A 23,944-nucleotide genomic window follows, 5' to 3' on the forward strand; every position below is an offset into this window, starting at 1 on the left:
TGCAAGCAGTTCCCAGGATCACAGTCATCATTGCAGAGGGCCACATCGTATTATATAAAGAATAGGTATTTGTAAGCTGTTTACCTAACCTATACACTTATGGAAGCATGACACCATAAACATTCAAAACTTCAATGTGACATAAGAGACTCATAGTATCATATGAACAGGTAACATTACCAGCATTGTGCAGTGTTACCGTCTGTTATGTAATCGTCTATGGCCTTTGTAGGCCACTGCAATTTAAAAAAAAATGACTCAACGTTGCACTTTGTGCTTTTGGTCGAATATAGCCTAGTTCAATTTGGAGAATAAATCAGAATGGGTGAAAACGACTGCCCCCCCCCCAACCATCTAAACTCCAAGAAGCAATGTCAATACACATATCACATGCAGAATAAATAAACCAGAATTACATCAGTACAGTAGTAAATATTTCTACAGATACGTACATGCGTGTGGTGTATGTTTGTGTGTGCCGGCATGTACCTACGTGATGATTCCCATTAAGGATGTGCGTGCGTGCGTCCGTGTGTGTGCGTGCGTGAGTGCGTGCATGTGCGTGCGTGTGTGCGTACGTGTGTGTACAAACATGTGTATACACAGCATACATGTGTGTGGGTGGGGAGTATGAAAAGAGAGCGGCTGTTTGTAGTGAAAACACAGCCAGGCCCGAGACACAGAGAGGAAGCTAAACACAGGCTGCTCTTTGATGTGGAGAGCAGGGTAACACTATTGTGAACCAGTTGTCTCACAAACACAAAGCAATCAGAGGGGCGGAGTGGGACAGGATAGGCATGTACTGTACGTTAGTCTAGTACGCACTGGTAATCTGCGTGTATTGGTTAATATACTGTGTGTGACATACAGCAACTAATGAGGGGAGTAGGGATGAGGGTTCCATGTTGCAGTGGTGGTGGTGGTGGAGGGGGGCGATGGGGGGTGGGGGCAGTAAATTGTATCGCTAATGGGTTTAAGGCGGTGACAGATTTCCCGTCTTAAGTGGAAGAGGTAGTGTGGCGTACAGGAAAGGAAGGAGTGTGTGTGTGTGTGTGTGTGTGTGTGTGTGTGTGTGTGTGTGTGTGTGTGTGTGTGTGTCTGTCTGTCTGTCTGTCTGTCTGTCTGTCTGTCTGTCTGTCTGTCTGTCTGTGCGTGTGCACGCGCGCCTGCACGTGCACGCAAGGTGAACTATAAGATTGTGTATGTTGGAGGCGCGGTGTGGAGTGTGCCGCAGTGCAAATTGAGGTCAGTTTCAGCCGAGCAGCCTCTTTAAGCTTTGATCCTTACACAGGACTGGATGAAAGACATCCTGCTTCCCCCTGCCTAGGAGAGAGAGAGAGAGAGAGAGAGAGAGAGAGAGAGAGAGAGAGGCAGTGAGAAAAAGGGAAAGACATATGTTAATTTGTATTTCTGAAGAGTGATTTCCAGTGGTTCCCAAACTTTTTCATGTCAAGGACCCCCAATTGATACTAATCAGCCCGCGGACCCCAATTTGAAAAGATATGCCCGGGACCCCCATAAGAGAAGATTTTTATGGCACATAGCAGTGATTCTAAACTTGTTCAATTTGAAGGACCCCCCAGTTTGACATGCATTAGGCTACGTACGGACCCCCATTTAATGGCATTTCTATCTCTGAGACCCCAATTTATATTGTAAAATCAATGTTAATTTAACTCAGAGAGTGTACACATGGAACCAAATGGTCCATTTGGTTCCATGTGTACACTCTCTGAGTTACAGACCCATAAGGGTCCATTTTGTTCCTAACTATCATTTAGCTGGGGACCCCCTGGAACTCCCCCAAGGACCCCCTAGGGGTCCCCGGACCCCACTTTGGGAACCACTGATGCACTTTGCTACGTGCCAGTGCGCTGCAACATGTTGTGAGCTTGTACATGGGCTACCGGTATATGCGGTGTGCGACACAGGTGTGCAACCAACCAAGTATATAAGTAATGGGTGAAAGTTACGAGACTTATGAGGTTCAAGGCTGAACTCACAGCAAAATCCAAAGTCTTGATTTTTTTACCCTGCAGGCTGTATAATGTATGCTTATAATGTTGGTCCATCCCATTCTGCAGCCAGTGTGGACTGTGTAATCGTGTGTTGTCATCTGTCTCTGCTCTGATTCCATCTTCGCCCACACGTTTCTATAAATCATCAAGCCTTTTTTCCTGCTAATATAAATCCTGATGGGCCTTATCACTGCTTTATCCACACTAGTGTATAGTATATCCTTGCTTTCCATCTATCTCTTCCCCTCTACTCCCCCTCTCTTTTGTCTGACATTTAAAACAACGAACTTTGATCCTCCCACGAGTCAGACAGGGACAGGACCTGTGTGTGTGTGTTTGTGTGTGTGTGTGTGTGTGTGTGTGTGTGTGTGTGTGTGTGTGTGTGTGTGTGTGTGTGTGTGTGTGTGTGTGTGTGTGTGTGTGTGTGTGTGTGTGTGTGTGTGTGTGTGTGTGTGTGTGTGTGTGCGTGTGTGTGTGTGTGTGTGTGTGTGTGTGTGAGAGAGAGTCTATTTATCCATTTCATTACATTTGTACATTATCTGAGTGGCAAATGGATAAATAACATTAAAGATGTATCTACACAAACATGTGTGTGTGCGTTCATGTCTGCAGCGCAGCCACAAACAGATACACGCCAGAGAAATAATGATTGCATATCTGTAAATAAAATACTTGACTATGACTCAATTCAATTCAATTCAATTGCATTCAGCTTATTGTCACGCAATGAAAGATAGCATTTTACCTGGGCTTTTCATTACACAGAAAAGGATGAATGTTAACAAAAGAAGTGTGCACAACACAGGCAACATAAGTCAACACAACAATAGTATTATGTAAATGGCAGTAAATTATCAGGTATCTGGTAAGCAAGCTGACTCATCTAATTATGTTGTTCCATAACTTTTTCCATTTCCATTTGTATCTGAGCCCACGCATAATGGTGAGGAAATACGGTGTGTGTGTGTGTGTGTGTGTGTGTGTGTGTGTGTGTGTGTGTGTGTGTGTGTGTGCGTGCGTGCGTGCGTGCGTGCGTGCGTGCGTTCCATGGTTCCATAACCCCAGGGCAATAAGGCCTCTGTCTGGCTCCCAGTTTGCCAGCGTTACTGGTTTGTATGGGAGGTGCCTTCCTCCTTCCTCTATATCTGTCTGTTTCTGTCCCTCTGGGTCTCTTAAACCTGATTTATACTTTGTTGTACGATGGTGTCTGTCGCTTGCCAAAAACAGCCTATATGCACATGCAGGCTCACAACACGTCGCATCCCGGTATAAATTATAAGCATTTCTAGCACGTTCTCCAACTCTACTCTGCGTTTCTCGGACTCTCTCTTGTTTACTCCCTTTCGCTCTCGTTTCATTTCTCTCTCTGCACTGACTCCAGCACTAGAAAGTCCACCGTTCGTTTAACTCAGAGTGTGTACAAATGAAAAGGTTACTTCACTTTCAAAAAAACTTTTGGTAATTTCATCTTCTATTCAGGCTTATGTGAACACCCCAGACAGTTTTTAAGAAGTTTGCTGGATTCAGTATTTAGATATTTGATATTCATTTTAGCTGCCCCGCCACCCTTCCTATACAAACCCATTGTAACTTCAAAATTCCATTTTAGCCAAAGATTAATCGAAAACACCCGTCCTTTCTTTTGGTGACTGATACTGCCCTCCTAATATGTGAGGTGCCCATGTTTTTTTAATTACTTTTTCATTTGCTTTTCATTTTCCAAAAAAGGTATTAAAAATAAATGAAAAAAGTATAAACACGGGCACCTCACGTATTAGGAGGGCAGTATCAGTCACCAGAAAAAGGGACAGGTATTTTTGATGAATCCAACATGGTTAAAGTAGATTTTGAAGTTACAATAGGAAGGGGGCGAGGCAGCTAAAATCAAATATCTAAACAGTAGACGATAAAATGACCAAAGATTATTTTGAAAGTGAAATATCTCTTTAACACAGAGGATTTGTCAGTGTAGGCGTACCACTTCAAAGCATCCGGCCGCAGTGCTTTTAGGGTGGAAAGAACAGAGACGTTATTAGAACATTAACGACGGGATGGAACGATATGTTCAGATACAATAGAGGATCAGGATCAAAGAACAGTTAGTGGTGTGTGTCGGGGGCTGTGGTATAAATAGGAATAGGAACTATATGGAAAGAGCTTTACGAAGGTGTATCAACGCATGCTTGTAGATCTGCTGTTTTGGGTGAGCCATCGAAACTCTGCTTTAGAGTATGGGTTAAAAATGAAAACTGTGTGAGTGTGTATGAGTGTGTGTGTGTGTGTGTGTGTGTGTGTGTGTGTGTGTGTGTGTGTGTGTGTGTGTGTGTGTGTGTGTGTGTGTGTGTGTGTGTGTGTGTGTGTGTGTGTGTGTGTGGGAGGGGGGGTGTAGGGTGCTTGGCATGTCTCCTGACAAAAGATCATTAAATGCTGTGGGAGGATGCAAATGATGGTACAACGGCCCAATCAGAGAGATAATCTGCCCTGATCCCATAGTAATGTACAGGAGCAATCAGTGGTTCACTCTGACACCTGTCCACATGGACAGGTGGACCCACCTGTCCATGTGTGCATGCGCGCGCGTGCACACACACACACACACACACACACACACACACACACACACACACACACACACACACACACACACACACACACACACACACACACACACACACACACACACACACACACACACACACACATGATGGACCCATCATTTGGTTACATTTGTACACTCAGAGTTACAAGTGGATAAATTCACTGTGCACATAAACAATGCCTTTAGCAACAAGTTGAGCTAAAAAAGAAATCCAGACCGATATCGGCCATTATTCGACTTGGCTGGGGGGGGGGGGGTATCACATGGTCTCACTCTCACATCTCACATATAGGTTTCTAGATCAACATCGGCGGAGGGATAAAGGAAAGTGTTGAATATTCTTTAATGCATTTCTCTATGTCCTCGCTGGGAAGCACTTTGTGGGGTTATGTAGGCCTATACTCTGTACTCTGAAGAGCTATGATAGGCGTGGTCTAGATTTGGGGCTCAAACTAGATTGGGGACGTCTAGATGTGATAACCCTCATGGGCAATCATGCCCCGAGGGAGAGCGTAAACATCAACAGACAAAATGAGTTTATTTGCATGAGGCTATAGTTCACCTCTTCAACTGCTTACGGAGACATGGGCATGCACAATTACATAATACAACATGTTCCAACACCTGGGAATCTCTCAGGGTTTGTGAACTAATACTACAAGCCAAGGAAAACACCCTGTCCAATGGTTGGCTGACAACAAGGATTACTGTGTAGCTACTTATTATTATTTTAATAGACAGCAAACGGGTTGTGATTATTTTATGAGAATAGGTGTGCCTTGTGAGGCTGAAAATGGGATTGCAACTTCACGGGATCCTCTCCTCTCCTCTCCTCTCCTCTCCTCTCCTCTCCTCTCCTCTCCTCTCCTCTCCTCTCCTCTCCTCTCCTCTCCTCTCCTCTCCTCTCCTCTCCTCTCCTCTCCTCTCCTCTCCTCTCCTCTGGTGAGGAGAGCACCCCTTCTAAATGCCTAAATTGTAATAGTAAATTGTGAGTGACCTTGCATCACACACAGAGTCAAGGGATTTATCTAACACGAACTGAGAGCTCAGCGTGATGCGTGCGTCTGAAGCATGGGAGAATGTAGCGCAGCAAAAGATCTAAGATCAATGCCTACTTCACATTTAATTGCGTTCGACCCCTACGCCCTGTGCGGAGCAGGAAATGGAATATTAGGCATTTTGCATCGGTTAATACGTTTCATAAGAACAACACCCGGAGCATCGTTAAGGGGTAACGATCTCTTCTACGCACACATCCATCATGGCAAGAGTTCAGCCAGCAGACAATGCACCAGTTGTTGCCCTCCCAAACTTCATGTATCCACCCACCTACACGCACGCACGCACGCACGCACGCACGCACGCACGCACGCACGCACGCACACACATGCTGCCACGCACACACACACATGCTGCCACGCACACAGACATGCAGAGACAAATCTCCCTGTATGGGCTCATAAACACACATCATGCACACATATGAACAATACGCACACAAATACACACACAGCACACACAAATTACTACTATAAACTGTTAGAATATACAGTAGACCCTAAGATTTCCCATGATTTATTATGTAGCTGTTGGACAGGTGCCTTAAGTTTGCTCTGTAGTGATACACACACACACACACACACACGTACACACGCACACAATGACGCAGAGCGAAGCGCTGTGGTGTGATCTTTCACCAACCCAAAGAATGTCCATGGCGTGCGACTGCACGGCTGCAGGCTGGAGCACATGCATCTTTCTTGGATGTTGAGCATGTCATCCAACCAGTTTACACCCATAATGAGGTGACAGTTGGATTGTTATCGAGGCGGGAAACAAAGGGATGATTGTGAAAAGGATGACACCTCCGCGGCCGCTTGCTGACCTGGTATCAGCCTGGCCTTGGGCACTAACAGCAGAACCAAAATGAGCAAAGGGTCCAAAGGGACCCTTTCATGATAAGGTAAAGGTAATATGTACACCTAATGCTGTCCCTATACTTCATTGACGGGGGTCCCCCAGAGGTCTGAACTGGGCCCCCTCATTTTTGTCCCTCAACACCAAATCTCTTTGCCAAAAATAGCCAATCTACAGTACAATGCTTTTGTTTCTGTAGTATGTGTCCTGGCTGTCCAGCTGTGGTATAGGCCACTGACTTCCGTTGCTGTGTAATAGCACCATCAATAATTAATCGATGATCTCAATACACATTATTGTATGTGAAGCCATCAATGTTAATAAAGATCGATAAAACCAAACTGTGAATTCAAACAAAGATGATTTGAAATGCATGCAGACAGTAAAAGTGGAGTTGCATAATAACTCAAAGACTGTACAAATGGAACCAAAAGGACCAAAAAGGTTCCATTTGTACAATCTCTGAGTTAGCTAATTCAGTGTCAGCTAAGTCCTGATGTATACTTTGTTGCACGTTGGGGTTGCATGCCGAAAATAGCAGATATAAAAGCTCACAATTGCTATTTACGGAGCATGACACCGGCACACAACTAGTTGAGGTTTAACATCGATTTCCTGTGGCTCTGTCTCCCTCACATATTCTCCACCACAGAATATGTGGCTCTGTCCTTTCCATCTGCTTGGATGTTTCACTGGAAGAGGCTGTGTGGTCCCCAGAGTCTCCTGCTATTAGTTTGTTTACAGAAGTTAAAGCTGAGAGCTGCTGAGTGCCCGGGGCCAGCATTCCAATACAGTGGCTCATACAAGCATGCACAGGCACACTCTCCATCGCTGTTGTCTCTCGCAATACAATGCAGTGCACAGGCACGCACGCACGCACGCACGCACGCACGCACGCACGCACGCACGCACGCACGCACGCACGCACACACGCATGCACGCACACACGCATGCACGCACACACGCACGCACCTCTTCCACTGAGCACTCCAAGTGTCTTTCCACTTTCTTTTGTGGTTCTTTCTCTCCTTTGTGTAATCAACTGTCTCATATATTATGGCCGCCATTAATATATATTGATAATAAATAAAGTTTCTGTCATTTATTTTTTATTTAATTTGACATAACAAAAAATATATATAACAGGTCATACTCTGGGAATGCACTTCCCATTGCAATCAGAACTGCAGACTCACTCCTAATCCGCCGTATAGTCTGAGAACCCACCTCTTCAGACTCCATCTTGGCCCGTAGCTCTTGCCCTAGCCTCGATGACCTTACAGGCGTATGCAAGGCTCAACTTAGATAACTTAGATAGCATGTTATGTAGACACTATATAGTATGTATGCATAGTTTCATTATATAGATACTGTTACTGTTACGTTCTTATAGCTTCATTTGAGGTCTCCCCAGACTAGTACCCAAACAGTGGAAATATCCGGTCTACAAGCTCACAACGCATTGTGATACACTATTTTCACGTTTTTTTAATGCAATTTCTTCCATTTCAGAATGTTTTATTTTTTATTTTTGAAAATCTTTTGAAATAATAATAATTTATGAAAAATGTAAAGAAAGAAAAAGGGATATAAATTATGCTTGTGTGACTAATAAAAACAGTGACTCAACCCAGTGTTTGGGAAACACTGCAGTGCACTATCTTCCTTTCTATCGCACACGCACACACGCAATCACATTAATGTCCACAGCGTGGGCAGATCTAGGAGTGGCCTAGCTGGCCTGTGTGGGCTTCTGAGCGACAGGTGCTAAATCCATTTGGAAACGAGCCGTTACACATGCATTTGAATGTACAGGTGAGATGTCTCAGGCAGATAATAGGCCTACATGCCTGACACTAATAGTTGTTTTTTGTGTGCGCTCGGTTTTGTATGTGTGAGCGAGTCAGTCATCAACAGCCAACTCGGTGTGACCAACTGTCAAGCAGGTATAGTTCACCTCAGGATAGATGAATTTGCAAAGTAAAATCACCCCAACTGTCAATCATCCCCAACGACCACAATGCAGCGCACACATGCTAGCATTATCACACAGACAGCACATAAAAATGATTTAGGGACCTGCCGCTTTCAGTCCGGGGCCTAATGATCAAATGTTTTACGGCTGACACGCTGCAGACAAACACGAGGGTTGTAAACACCGTTTCTTTGGTTCATAACATGGTAACTGGGGGGTCATATTGAAACTATACCACCAAGGGTTGTATTTCACACTGCCGTCTGAAAACTCACTTCTTTAGACTCTCTATACCTCATCAGCCCCTAACACCGCCCACTCTTTGTATCACTTCTTATTGCCCATTTTCTTAGATACTAGCTATATATTATGTATTGGTTATTTGTACACTTATATGCTACTGTACTATGTACTGTATACTGTTTGCCTGGCCAGTGTCCTTGTTACGTATGTTATTTAGATAGCATAGTTATTTAAATAGATCCTAGGTTTGATGTTTATCCTTGTTACTTTGTATAGCTCTTCATTGTTTTTTTTGTTTGTTTTTTGACTATTTATTTTACCACTTATCCTGTCATTTGTTGGCTAGGGTCCATGCCACTTACTCTGATCTTGCATTTTGTAAATCGCTCTGGAATAGTGTGTCTGCTATAAATGCCTAAATTGCAAATTGTAGAAGGCCAGTAATAGTGAAAGTGCTGGGTCAGCCACCCATGGAACAAAAATGATTTTCGATTCATCGATAAGAATGCCATTTTCATCTCTCATCTTTGTGCGAAGATCTTCTAAGGTAAACATTTGGGGTTCCTTATCGGTTCAGGTGTTGCACATGTTGACTTACGTTTGTAGGAACAACGGGCTCAATGCTCAATGGATACACACCTGAGTTAGTAATGGACTAACTAATCTAGTTTAAACAATTCTGATGGTTGGAGGCCAGGACCTTTTCACACGTACGCGGATAAAAAAACAATCCACAAACTACAATGACAGTATGAGTAAGAGTATGAGTTTAGATTGTGTAGCTATAGGAATAATTTGAAAATCCTGTTTAAATCTTAAAGTTTAGGACATTCCATACACCATTTTAACCACTTTCAACCCGTTGCGGCGTTGTCCCTATTTTGGGCATGTTTTAAAAAAAATGAGCGATTCAAAAATATGCGATGCAACAGAACACATTAAGAGCTTGTAGAACTGCTATTTTTCCGATACATCTTTGTTTTGGGGCTCAAGCGGTTAAACCACTCTACCACTTTATATTTTTTTATCTGCGGGTAAATTTCATGTATTTTATCGCGTACCATCACCGAGAGGTACAGGCCACACCACCGCACCCTCATTATGCACCAATAGTTCAATCTCCAATCAGGACTCATAAAGCTGTCATGGAACACAGGTTAATGTAGATGCTTAGTCACTTGCACAAAGAAGAGAACTGGACGGGACGGGCACACCCAGGGCTAATGGCTTTAAATGCCACTGGCTGCAGCTATCGGCCAACCCTCCACTACTTGGCGAAGGTTCAGGTTATTGTATCGTAACAATGAGGACAACTTCGGTCTCAATTCAGGTCACCCTTTGTCGTCAGAATTCTAACCGTTGCCTTGGATAGGCGCCAATAAGGCCAATAATGCTTGCCTGTAATATTTGCAAGCATTCGGATGCTTTTATGAGCAAACATGGTTTACATACTAAGACGTCCAATAACAAGACTGCCATACTAGATAAAAAACAAATACACGTGTGGGAAGAGAGACATATTGTACAGTACAGTAGGCAGCCTAGTTGTTAATGTAACAGTATTTTTTGACAATGCTTACCAAAAAGATTTAAGACACAATACCATAAACACCAAATTATGAGAGATCATAATTTCTAAATAATAACAACGTGATTTATTTAATGGGCCCTATCTTGCGTCAGAGGCACTAAATCCGTAATTTGGTCATTTAGCATTGCGTATGAGGAGTTTCCCCATAAAAATTGTTATCTTGTACCCCAGCCTAAATCTCTAAAACACCTCCACTACCCGTTACATTATACATAGGTGTGGTTTGGGCGTTACAATAATTAAACCAATCACCGTGCCACATGCCATTGCCTTTAAGAGAATCCATTATCCATTACCCATTATGCCCAGTGATATCTTGCCTTACACTATGGCCCATGGAAGAGCCACGCGTGTCGCTACCTTGGAATACATTTATATTTTATACAGAGGGTTGTTTCTAGTAGCTCAAGGTTCAAGGTTCAAGTTTATTTAGAGTCCCCGAAGGGCAAATTGGGTTGCAAAGTCCCAATATTACCCAACCTCAATTCAATACCAAGGCATCACATTGACATATCTTCGGCTACACGGTAAAATCCAGTGTAGTGGTCCATTTGGTTTACACAACTCTCTGGGTTAAATTAAATGAACACTGAGGAATTGTACTGTGTAAGCAGTCCTTTGAAAACCTTCATGTAGGTGACTGTTCATTGTTGTTCTGTCTACAGAGACACTGCACCGTATGCCCTCTGCACTTATCAGATGGCCCCACTTACAAAGGAATACAAAACCCCATTTACTGCAGGATAATGATGTAATACGGTAAGAGCCCTCTCTCTCTCTCTCTCTCTCTCTCTCTCTCTCTCTCTCTCTCTCTATCTCTCTCATGCTATCAAAACAGAAATGCCTTAAAAAGTCTTTCAAAACTAGATGTAAACTAGCAATGCTAGTCTAGCATGAATCTTGGACTTCATGTGGCCAGTCTATGAGGTCATACTAACTACTAAGTAAGGGGGGGTTAGGGGTTAAGTATCGTGCTCAGGGACACTTCAACACAACCTTGGCCTGGAATCGAACCTGGAACAGGCAGGCTCATTCAGCTACATGGCCGCCCTACGTCAGTCAATGATCTATGACATATCTATGAGGCGTGATTAGATGTTTGGTAAAGGTTTCAGGCTGATCCAACTGCCATTCACTTCCATTATCAAATTCAAGTTCACAATATCATAAAATATATGTGGAAAATGTGCATGAATGTACACATCATCAAACATTTGGCTATTTTTGCCAATTATATCTATGACATGCCCAGCATAGGGATGCTAGGGTTCATGTGGTTAATAAAACACCCTAACCCTACACCCTATAAAACAGCATTGCATCTAAAAAGGTACAGTAACTGGAGAGCTAACGCCCAATGTAGCTGTTTGATTTCAGAAGACCATAATAGAGTTTTGGGTCACAGTGCCTGGGGCCGATCATTATAATGTACCACCAGAGATGAGACACATACACCTGCACACAGTGTACATCCTGATAACGTGTCAGTGGTCGTAACACAAGGAGGAGTCAACACAATACAGATACGCCGCTCAGGTGACTCATATACGGTAATAACCAAATTCCCCTTGTTTGCGCTCAATCGACGCGCCGAGGAGGAGGAGTCTGCCGGACATTTTACGTAAACGAATGTGTCAGTGATACGGCCATACGGTGTGGTTGACACGGTCCCATATCTCAGATGTGTGGCTTTTACATAATGATTTATATAACTCTGAGGATGCATGTATGACACGTAATGGACACCGCGTCGTCAGTGGTGGGAAAAGTACACAAATGTTTAACTTAAGTAAAAGTATCAATACTGCAATATAAAACGACTCCGTTACAAGTAAAAGTCAGGAATTCAAAATGTACTGGAGTGAAAGTACAAGTATTGACAGAAAAATGAACTTACAGTGCCAAAAGTAAGTAGGCCTACTCATTGTGCAGAATGTCCCATTTCAAGTTTCCAAATGTATTGTAAAACTCTTTTGAAAATAGCAAATCTACAAGTTCACAATGCATCGCATTGCGACGCAATGTGAGCTTGTAGATTGTCTATTTTCAAATAGCTGAAATGTATATAGGGCTGAAGTCGTTGCTTTGTAATAATAATCAAAAATACAAACTAAAGTTGTCAAATAATTGCAGTGGAGTAAAAGTACAATATTTGCCTCTGAAATGTAGTGGGAGTCGAAGTAAGTATAAAGATAAAGTACAAATACCTCAAAATGGTACTTAAGTACAGTAGGCCTACTTAAGTAAATGTACAGTACTTAGTTACTTTACACCACTTGGTAACTTCTCGCATGTCCCCAGAGGATGGCTCTGAGTGTCTGCACATTGTGCAAACGGCCTAGTGCCCCGAGGTCTCTGTCTGTGAAATGATCGGCATTATTATTAGAACGTTATCAGCAGGCACAGGGACCCTTAAGGGCTACACCCTCAGATTTAGATTTACATGCAATATTGCAGTCCGTAAGGTCATTAAAGATATGGGTTTGGGGTGTGAATTTGAGCATATATCTGGATAAAAGATACTTAAGTATTAAGTATTCAAAAATACAAATTAAAGGTGCATTTCTATTTAATAGAGCGCCGAAGTCCTGACGTCACTCGAATAATATAATAACAGAATAACATCGGGTAATCTTAAACTCGTCTCATATAAGAATTGTGGTTGGTGATATTGTTGGGGAGGTGTCTGTATCGTTTACGACCGATAGTTATATATATTTGATACAGTCTGTTTCTAGCGAAAATGTAACTAATTCAGCAGCAGTAACCTTAGCGTTGATTCTTCATATCCATATGAGTGAAACGGCCTTTATTTGGGGATTATTATTTATTAATGGGGATTACAATGCAAATAAAAAGTACATGAACCTGTGGATTTAGCGCCCTCTACCGATATTGACGTCAGACTTCGGTGTTCCAATGCATTGCTGTATTACATTTTTGAGAATTTCTGCACACAAAAAAAGAAAATTCTGGAAATTCAAAAAACTTGTGAAAATATCAGATCTACAAGCTCACTCCACAACACGCCGTGATGTGTTGTTAGCTTGTACTGTAGATCTGCTATTTTCACTATATTTGAAATTGGTCTTAAGTGGTTAATGCATAATGTACTTTTTCTGTTTCTAGAAATGTAGTGGAGTCAAAAGTACAATTTTGACTTTGTAATGTAGTGGAGTGAGAGTCATGCTCCAAAAAAGTACAAATACTAAAGTACAGATACTAAAATAAATGTACATAGCCGTACAGTACTTGGATTTAGGTTTAGGGATTGATTAAGGTCAAGATCATGATTTTGTTCCAAACATATTAGAATGTTTCAGGCAGGAGGAAGAAGAAGAAGAAGTAATGTATAATGTACATCTTGTGTCTGTGTGCGTACTGTATATCTGAGTGTGTTTCTTGTGTAATAAATCTCCATGGCCTGAGGGATGGATGGGGCTGTTAATGGATTCAGTAACAATAATTATGGCCGTATCTGTCTCTCTCCTCCATGGAAAAATAACATAACATACTTACATAATTTAAGGTATATTGCACACCATAACACCCACAAAGGCACTGCTATTTTAAGGAAGGACTCGGGTTACTGAAATGTTCTAATTTTAGTTTTCATTGTGGTTTGTTTGAGACAAATGTTCTGTACTTTCAACGTATTGTGCTTCTGCTCTGACAATGATTCGATTTTTCACCACGACGACTTGATTAGATATGCTTTGAAAAACGTACAAACAATGATCTTAAACTGAATAATCTAGGGATACAGTGAAAGTTTCGGTGTTGTGGAATGATGCTGTCATTCATGGTAAACACACTCCGTCACCTGGTGTCACATGTGACTGTTTTCGCTCAAGGAGGATTTGGATGTTGTGTCTCTCCCGTATAGCCAGCCACAGGCCAGGTGAAGTAATGCTTGCCAGTGAACCCATTCAACATGGCGTGACTAGGAAAGCCAGCTGCCACAGAGGTGTCGAAAACCTCTTTCTATACTCTCGCTTTAACTGCTCACCAGCGTCACTCCTTCCGTGTTGCTCTCCCCATTTCAAATCTCCAACCCTTTTTTGACGTAACTGCTTGAACCCTAGTATCCCCTAGGAGGGACATTTGCCAAAATTAGATCAGATATTTTCGGGTGTAGAGGGGGACAATATGGACCAAGTACAGAGCCAACTATCAACTAAGTATTAGATTACTAGAGGGTTTATAAAGTGGTTGAAAAGAGAGACGAGTGGGGGTCTACATCGCCTACCCTCTCTAGGTTCAAGTGTGAGGGAACACAAACCTTGTGTCTGTTTGTTCCTTTCATGGAGAAGGGGGGACAGAAGGTGAGACACGGGGGGAAAGAGGGGTGAAACTGCTGAGCAAGCTGTTCCCTCCTGCTGCCTGTCGGCGTCTATCAACTCTTCCAGGCTTTGACACTCTAAATGCCCTCTAGAGACACACCTTTAGGCGTCCCGGTGAAGCACCCTCATGCTGGAAGCAGCGCATCGGTTCACCTGAAGGACAGAGCGCGGTGAACCCGTGGCCTCAGATACTGCAGGTTTAGCTACAGGAGAGGGGAGATCAGGACAATTTGCACCTGAAAAAAAAAAAGCGCGTACCTCAGCCTAACCTCTGGGTGTGTTTGAGTGACTGGGTAAACAGTGCTCGGGGGTAACGCCCACTGCTCATGTGAAATGTATCTGCAGCAATTACTCAGCCATATCTGCTGATGATAACAGAGGGGGTGACCTTAAATGTTAGGAAAGAGAGTGCGAATGTTTGAGGATGTGTGCATGTGTGTAGTCCACGCATACGAATACATGTGTAGCATGTGTGCGTGTGCGTGTGTGTGTGTGTGTGCCCACAAATGCGTGGAATGTGGATGCGTGCATGTGTGTGTATTATATGGATGACTATTTTGAATTATTTTCGTAACCATTAACCAGCTTTTACCTTTTCTTGTGGTACAAACGAACTGGCCTATAGTGAACTGCACTGAACACTGCACTGCTAATAATGTTTTTCAACTTTGCCTCACGGTGGCATGTTTATATACAGTACACACCCGCATATGATGGTAATATTCTGAAGAACATATACACATCTGCATGATGCTAATATTCAAAAGAGCAGGTACACACCTGCATAATGCAAATGCTCTAAACATCATGTATAGTGTATACATACTGTACACCTACAGTACCACCTACCTACCACCTACACATGCCATCTGTATATATTATCATAGATTATTGACCTGTTTCTGTCCTCTCCTGCTCTTACTGTCTTTATCCTGTCTCTTCTCCCGAAAACTATAAAATGATGGAGCATGCTCCAAAGAATGAATTTTACCCACTAATTCCCCCCTGTACACCTGTGATTGGTATTCTTGGGGGCTTTTTTGTCTTGCCTTTATTGATAGATATACAGTAGTTTGACAGGTAACGAGGAGAGAGATGGGGGAGAAGACACTCAGAAAAAGGTCGTCGGATCGAGACTCAAACCCGCAACGCGCTATCAAGCTGGATTACCAGCCTAGGTGCCCGGACCACTAGGCCGGCCCGGGCCTGATGTGACAGTGTTAAACTTAATTCTGATTCTAATTCTGAAACCTTTTATTGGTTAATTAACCATTCACAATCACCAATAAGATAAAAATGTACTGCTGACAAATGGCTGTGACTCACAAATGAACACCGACTGCATTTGCAGTCGCGAAACTGCTACAGGAACACAGTACAGGAAATAATTGGTGAATACATTACACTAACCGGCACTGGCTGGATGGAGAATTAGATTTCTTAATCTATTACTGTAGATCTGCAGTGCTGCTTGTCATCATGTGTAGCATTTAATTGCCTTAGTCAACATTTTTGATCGATGCTAAAATAAAATATAGATTCAGATAATTATTTTATTTTATTCTTAAATCCACTGGCCGGCAGGCCCATCTCAGCTCGTCAACTCCTGAAGTGTGCAAGGCATTTTATTTGCCGGTGTTTATAGGATACTTATTTGATATCTCACTTTGCAATGTTTGTTTGGCACTGGCAGTACCTAAACTCTGTGTGTGTGCGCACGTAGGCACACACACACACACACACACACACACACACACACACACACACACACACACACACACACACACACACACACACACACACACACACACACACACACACACACACACACACACACACACACACAAACAGATGCATGACAAACCACAACACAAGCCACTCTAAAGATGCATTTCACATTGTCTGGGTTAATAATACTAGGCACTCTTGCAGGAACATCTCGCTTTTTGTGTTGTGTTTCTTACAGCCGTATTGAGAGCTGTGACTCACAGAAGAACAGCAGATTAGCTGCCGTTACAGCGACCCTTGCCGCTAATCCCGGCGCACATACGCCGCAGGGAATGTTCCTCTTCCAAACACACCAGGCTGGATTAAAGCTGTGAGTTATCAGTGCGTGGAGCCCGCACAAAGAGAGCACTATTAACAGTCACAGAGCTAGGGCCACATAAAGACTTGTCTGCCTCTGTCAGAGCTCAGGGCAGACGGCGCAGAGCTGCATGGTTTACGCATAAACAGAAGTCAGCGGAGAGTGATTGGGGTGTGAGGCAGTGACAGAAAGTAAATATTTACTCAAAGTACTAAGTAACTTTTTTCTATTTTTCGATACTTTATACTTCTACTTCTCTACAACTGAGAGTCAAACATTTAACTTTTTTACTTCATTTAAATTCATTAACAGCAATTAGTTAGCTAGCTACCTTTGAATTTGACGTGAGTCAACAGTCTGTCTCGAGAGACTATATTACTAGTTACTTTGCAGGTCTAGATTATTTGTGGCAATATATATATATTGATCCCAATACGTTTGTACTTTCACTCAATTAAATACAGGACTTTTACTTGTAACACAGTATTTCTAGACTGTGGTATTTCTGCTATTACTTTTAGTAAAATAAAAGGCTGATGATTTCTTCCACCACTGGATGTGAGGAGAGACAGCAACACTGACAAGGAGAACATCATTCTCAAACTCGGAACCTCTGCACGCTACGCTGTTCAGAGTCACATCAGAATGACAGAACGTGCTGTGTGTTGTTACTGCGACAGTACACCCTCATAAACTCTGGAAAAACAACCTTCCTGTGTTATACAATATGATGTAATGACGCTGCTGCAGTGCTTTGTAAGGCTTCTGCAACCCAAACAGCCATCTCCTGTTGTGTAGATTTAGTTTTATATTTTACTCAATGTGTTATCCTGAGGTGTGGGGTTTTAACTGCTGTAGCCTACTACTACCACTTAACCTTATGGGCTATAGTATAGTGAGAAACACTGGTATAGCCGCTATACCTGTGTTTCTCAATCGGTTTCATTTCAAGGACGCCCAGTTTGAGATTGTATATATATGCATTAGGGCCTTATACATTTTGAGAACCACTGGTATAGACTCTATAGGCGTATGTTATGAATTATAATATAGGTATATGTTATATAGATATATAGATATAGTTGATTTGGGTAACAGAGTGGATGGTCAGTCTGATATCTCAGTGTTTAATATTTTGTTTGTATGGACCTATGTGTCTGAAATAAAGTGTATTTATCTTGTTTTGTATGGACCTATGTGTCTGAAATCAAGTTCATCTATCTAACACAAGCTTGTATTAGACAATACAATAGGGTTAAAGTGTTTACACTGATTTTGATGCAATATCAAATAATTTCGCTGTGGAGCCCCTTATGAACCCCTGGGGGTTCCCGGTAGCCTGGGTTCCAGCCTGATTTGCTGCATTCCGCGGGTCTGAAATGTCACTTCGATTATAGCGCAGTGACATTTCAGATCAGCGGAACTCAGCGAATCAGGCTGGAACCCAGGCTAGGTTCCCGGACCACTTGTTTGAGAACCTTCTTTTAAGATATGTTTTGGCCTTTTTTCTGCCATTATTGATCGATGATAGTAGACTGACTGACAGGAAGAGAGAGATGGGGACTGGGAGTGACACGCAGCAATGTTGTCGGGATTGGGAGTCGAACTCACGACGTGCTGCCAGGCGGCGGCGGCGGCAGCCTAGGTACCCAGACGGCTACGCCAGCCGCCCGGGCGCCCTCATTGAGAACCAATGGTCTACACCAGGGGTGTCAAACTGGTGATCCGTGGGCCGCATGCGGCCCAGGTAGAGGTCCAATGCGGCCCTCAAGATGATTTTCAAAAAGGAAACGACGCTGCTACTCCCCCTCCCCCACCTGCCCCACAATGGCCCTGCTGTAGACGGCTTTGTCTCTGCCCAGGTGTCGAATGTTGTCACCGATGGGCTCGTTAACAGTCTAGTTTGGTTGAGTTGTGGTGGATACTCTCCTCACACTCTGATGCAGCAGGACATGGAGAGGCTAATCATAGTTGTTACAGCTCAGTAGAGTTTCATTTCAGTTACCAAGTGTAGTGAGGAATATAGTCTACTTACACACGATGATACAATAATAATTGCATTTTGAACTATTATCTAATGGTTTATTGGTTTTTTTCTCCAACTCATACCAAATGTCTTCTAGCCTACAACTGTAATACAAATAAAGTCAATTCATGTCAATAAACAGTCTAGAAAACAAAGCAGAGTGACAACTGTGTAAGTCAACGCACGTGAGCTGCAACTGGTCGCGGCCCTCATCAAGTCACCTTGCGCGCAATGTGGCCCTCGCCCAAAAATGAGTTTGACACCCCTGGTCTACACAGTGCTCTCTGCTCTGTAAAGCACCTATAGCATGCAAACATAGTGCCATGTAGGCACGCATACTTATTACTGTATAGTATCTGTATGCATGTGCCAGCCACAGCTAAACATTGTAACCAATCAATCAACCGCCCATGTTGCTGTCAAACTTCCAGACCTTTGGAAAGTTCCAGACTTTTGGTGACTCATGAACACTCGGCTGTAACCAGAGAGTGCTTTCTTGTTTCTTGTTTTGCTCAGATACCCACTTCACATATCCAATATGTAGTCGTGCATTATGAAATCTGGGAGTATCCCGGCTTCATTAATCCAACTCCCAGACAAGAGTGTTGAGAGAAGAATGTGCAAAACACTTGAGTTAGTCAACTAATTGACTGGCACAGGGTAAATACCTGGCTGACAAATTTCTTAAACAGCTGCCAGTGGCTTTGTAGTGGTTACGTTGATTGCCTATTCTGCCATAGCTTTGGCACTTCCACATGGTGCTCAGTCATTTATTTATGTCTACCCAGCGTCCCCCAATTCATTATGGCAGTATTTGTTGAATTTTGTCAAAACAAGCAACAATAGGGATCCCACAAAGCAGAGCCTGTACTCTGGTGTGAGGTTACAGTGCAAGTGTAGACACGTGGGTTTTGAATTGAGAACTGATGTGTGATAACATCAAGGCAAAATGTATTGAAAATGATAATAATCACACATTTCCTCAAGTATTTTGCTTCCTGCTGGGCATTTACTTGCATAATCCTTCTGTAATGATATGACAACATAAGGGTTTATATGGCATTGTCACACCATGAACAAGTACGCACGCCCAGTGTTTTGTTCCATAAAGTACAGTATTATCACATATTTTGATAAAGCAGTGAACTTTGGCATGTGTGGATGAAAGCTATAGCCCATTTATAGACACCCATTAATGTCATTAATCATCCATAATCAAGAATGCCTTCACAGATCAATCTAAACATTGACCAGTTTACTGCAGCCAACAAGAAATACCATAGAAGACATTGAGGTCAGCGAGTTTGTCATGGCACAAAAGAATAATAACAAACATAATAATAAACAAACATAAGTCGCTCAACACCTGCTGGCCCATATGGCTATCGTCCCCAGTAGCTGAGCAGTGTGTGTGCCATGTCTTTACGATATCTACTGTACTGTTACCATATCTACCCATTGATGCCTATAACTCTCATTAAAGATTAGCTACCAAAACACGCTGTGGCTTTGGTCTTGTGAAAGATACTATCACAGTTGACAGAGAAACAGATGACCCGCAGGCCGTGGCCAGCACAGTGGCAATACACGCAGGCACAAGAAATTGCTCAATAGGCTGATAATAATGCTGCTGGTGTTATCTGCAGCTGATTGCTTTATAACTGTATAATTCAGGGACAGTTTCCTTTAGAGCTTAGGCGATCAAATACAGCCTGTTTGCGCTGAAATAAATATATTTTTATTCCGTGTAAGTGTGTGGATTCTCACTGAATATTGATCTGTTTATCTGCATGTCCACGTAAAAATGGTTATAACTAATGCAGCATGAATATTGTGCATGCCATGTTGACCCTTCTAATGACGACCTTCTGGAAGCAAGCAAGGTTTTGTCTTGTACACAAAAAAAGAACCTGAAGAAGGTCAGTAGACCGAAAGCTTGCTAAATAAATACATTGATTGTGCGCAGATCTGAGCTTCCCTTTATTTTTTCTCATGTTCCCTTTGTGGCTCCAGCACCTCACTTTTTTCAGCAGATGAGCGGTGGTTCTTTTTACAAAAAAAGAACAAAATGCCCCGGATTCCCTACCTGCCCTCTGAATGGAGATTGCATCATAAACTGCGTTATGACCGTTTATGTAACACTGTACAATAGGTCACATCCTGGTCTTAATTGTATAGGCTTGTGAAGTGGGTCAGGTTCACTAGAGTGCCACATATCCAGACAAAATACATAAAGGCAGTCTTTCCAGAAAGCTCTCCTTACTATTGTGTGGATGTATGGCCCTAAGATCAAAATAGAGGGCAAACATGACAACTTGACAAGACAACAGTGTGTAACTATATCGGCAAGCCATCTGGCTCTCTATATATCCCTCGACGCCACACCAGGTCTACTCTTCTCTCCCTATCAGACATAATGGGTACAGAAATAATACATTGAGCATGGTAATAGGGAGCTTCCTGCTTTCTCAACAACAACCCGAAAATCACTCACAAAGACAATCGCCTCACATCATCTGCCCGTCTTGTCTGTTTCTCCTTTCCCTCCGAGACCTACAGTACAGCACAGTGAGGAAATGCACAGTGCGGACGCCGTGCCAAATGGGTGGCCCCGGGGCTAGGAACACCAAGAAACCATCAAGTTTGGTGGTTTGAGCGAGAGCAGCGGGGGGAGCGATTGGTTTGGTTTACATTGAAATTAAGGCAGAGAAATGAGAAACTGCTGTTTACATTTTAGGTGGACCGTTCTCTGTATTTCCATCCACACCCAGGGAAAACGTAAGCCAGCAGTCCGAGAGTTATGAAAAATGCATCGTGTAATTGTAAATGAAGAAATGCGAAGCAGCGGCTTATACTTCGCTTCAGTTTAGAATCCAAATGGAGGGCTATGCATTCCCTCAGAGGTATTATGAATTATGATGTTTTGCTGTACAATACATACAGTAGTGTGCATATAATATCAGTGCATACTGTACTGTAGGAAGTACAGTAAGTTAGTGATACTTTACCATCAATGCTTTGACCCATCTTTAAGCAACTACTGATTGTCTGACAATATACAACAATAAGTACTGTTCCTGAACTAATAATATAACAGTGAGTGATAGTAAAGAAAAACATTGTACACATTTAAATCATATAAAACTAGAAACCACTCAGTAGACTGCAGACCTCCGACAAAACAGCACAAATGTGTTCCGAAATGGGTCATGATGTAATTTTGACCTTGGAGTTGTGATCTTGTACATTTACGGGAATTAATAAAGTCCTTTATTCATTCCCGCAAGTATCATGAAAATCTACTGTACACAGTCACCCCTAAAAGTGAATCATGTCTTCGGGGGAGCCTACTGATCATTCCCACCAAGTATCACAAAAATCCCCCACTCTGCCATTATTTTCACATTACGGTATCCTGCATGCTGGCAATGTAACATAAACCACAACTACTTTATTTTGCATTAAATTATACAAAATTAAATGTTCATCATTCTGGATAATGTTCATGCTTATATAAATGTATGCATGCTATTGCTGAGGCTTAGTCTAGTCTAGTTTGTAGCTATTCTTCACTAATGGCAAGAAGCAACTTAACCCCACCCTGTCTCCTGAATATATACTTGATTGATTGATTGAAGAATTTATTAACAGTTTGCAGAATTACAGTACATTTCAAGCACAAACTCAATACAAAGGCTGTTAACTGTGAGTGGACCACCATGTTCAAATCATCAAAACATTTAGAGACGTACAAATAGACACTTCTATAGACAGAACAGGAATTCATCATAAAGGAGGTAAAAAGGGAAAAGAAACATATACAGTGAGGGGGAAAAAAAGGGTGGGCGGTGGGGGGGGATTCACGTTCAGCTCCGTTAATTTGTTTGTTTTCCTTGGAGGAGCTGCGTTGGGTCCCCAAGTCGGCTCCGTGGCCGTACCTTGAGTTGGCTGTGTGGCCGTGACCGTCTCTTGTGTTGTCCTTGCGTTGGGTCCCCAAGTCGGCTCAGTGGCCATACCTTGAGTTGGCTGTGTGGCCGCGACCGTCTCTTGTGTTGTCCTTGCGTTCGTGTTTGAGGGATTCCGATTTGACAGGGGCCAGTTTCGAATTGCAGCCGTCCGTATAATTTGCCCTTTGAGAGCGGTTTTGAAAGAGTCAAGGGATTCGCATGTCTTAATGACAGTTGGTAGGGCGTTCCACATTTTGGTGGCATAGGAGCGAAAATAATTTAGTCCCTTGTTTGTGCCGAATCTGGGTTGTACATGGTTCGTTGCACTCCCTCTGGTGTTGTGGGTGTGGACTTCGTTAACATTAAGGAAGTATCTAGACAGGTACATGGGTATCTTGGTGGTGTATCGAATCTTGTGGACCAGACCCATTGCAAGATGCTGTACTCTGTCGTCGACCCTAAGCCATTCCAGCCTGTCGAAGTGGGCAGGGGTGAGGTGGGTTCGGGGGGCTAGGTCAAGTAGGAGCCTGACCAGTTTGTTTTGGGAAGTCTGGAGCCTGGTTTTAAGGGCCTTTGAGGTGCTGTGGTACCAGGAGGTGCATGCATAGTCAAAGAAACCCTGTACAAGGGCTCCTGTTAAGGTCTTCTTGCATACTGTACATGCATATGGGACTTACTTATGGATTATGGTCCAATGGGCCTATAAATTACTATATCCAAGAGAGAACACACCAACATCAGATTAGCGTATGGTACGTTTTGTGTGACTTTGATGTGTTCAAGATGTTTTGAGCATGCAGCATCAGATTTCAATAACAACAATCATATGTTATATCTCAATAACAGAAAAATATATAAAAAAACAGCTTTTAGTTATGAAATACTATTAAAGTATAAGAGTGACAAAGGATCCAGAAAAAGGCTGGCATGGTCTTACGTCCGTACTTTATTGTGTAATTTGAAAACAAGGACTACAAAGGAGGACAACATGTCCCTGGTGGATGTTGTTTTGCCTGAAAGGTTCAGGCCAAATTATGTTTAACAATTACCTTTGACATAATGATTACCTTCATTGTGCTAAGAAAAGGCTTTGACGACATCTTTTTTCACTTTTCTACCCTGAGACACCAAAGACTGTACTGTACTACTATACTGTACGCACGCACGCACGCACGCACGCACGCACGCACGCACGCACG

At 42.7% G+C, this 23,944-nt stretch overlaps 1 long non-coding RNA gene across 1 annotated transcript in view; it reads right to left on the reverse strand.

Annotated features, from left to right (window-relative positions):
- LOC306925894 overlaps window positions 1-23,944 on the reverse strand; it is a 35,596-nt gene that overhangs the window by 672 nt on the left and 10,980 nt on the right. Inside the window, exon 2 of the long non-coding RNA XR_013790320.1 lies at window positions 1,288-1,323. This is a non-coding gene — a long non-coding RNA (uncharacterized lncRNA). The remainder of the gene's footprint in view (window positions 1-1,287; window positions 1,324-23,944) is intronic.

This window comes from Electrona antarctica, assembly GCF_951216825.1.
Source record: "Electrona antarctica genome assembly, chromosome: 7".
NCBI lineage: Eukaryota > Metazoa > Chordata > Actinopteri > Myctophiformes > Myctophidae > Electrona > Electrona antarctica.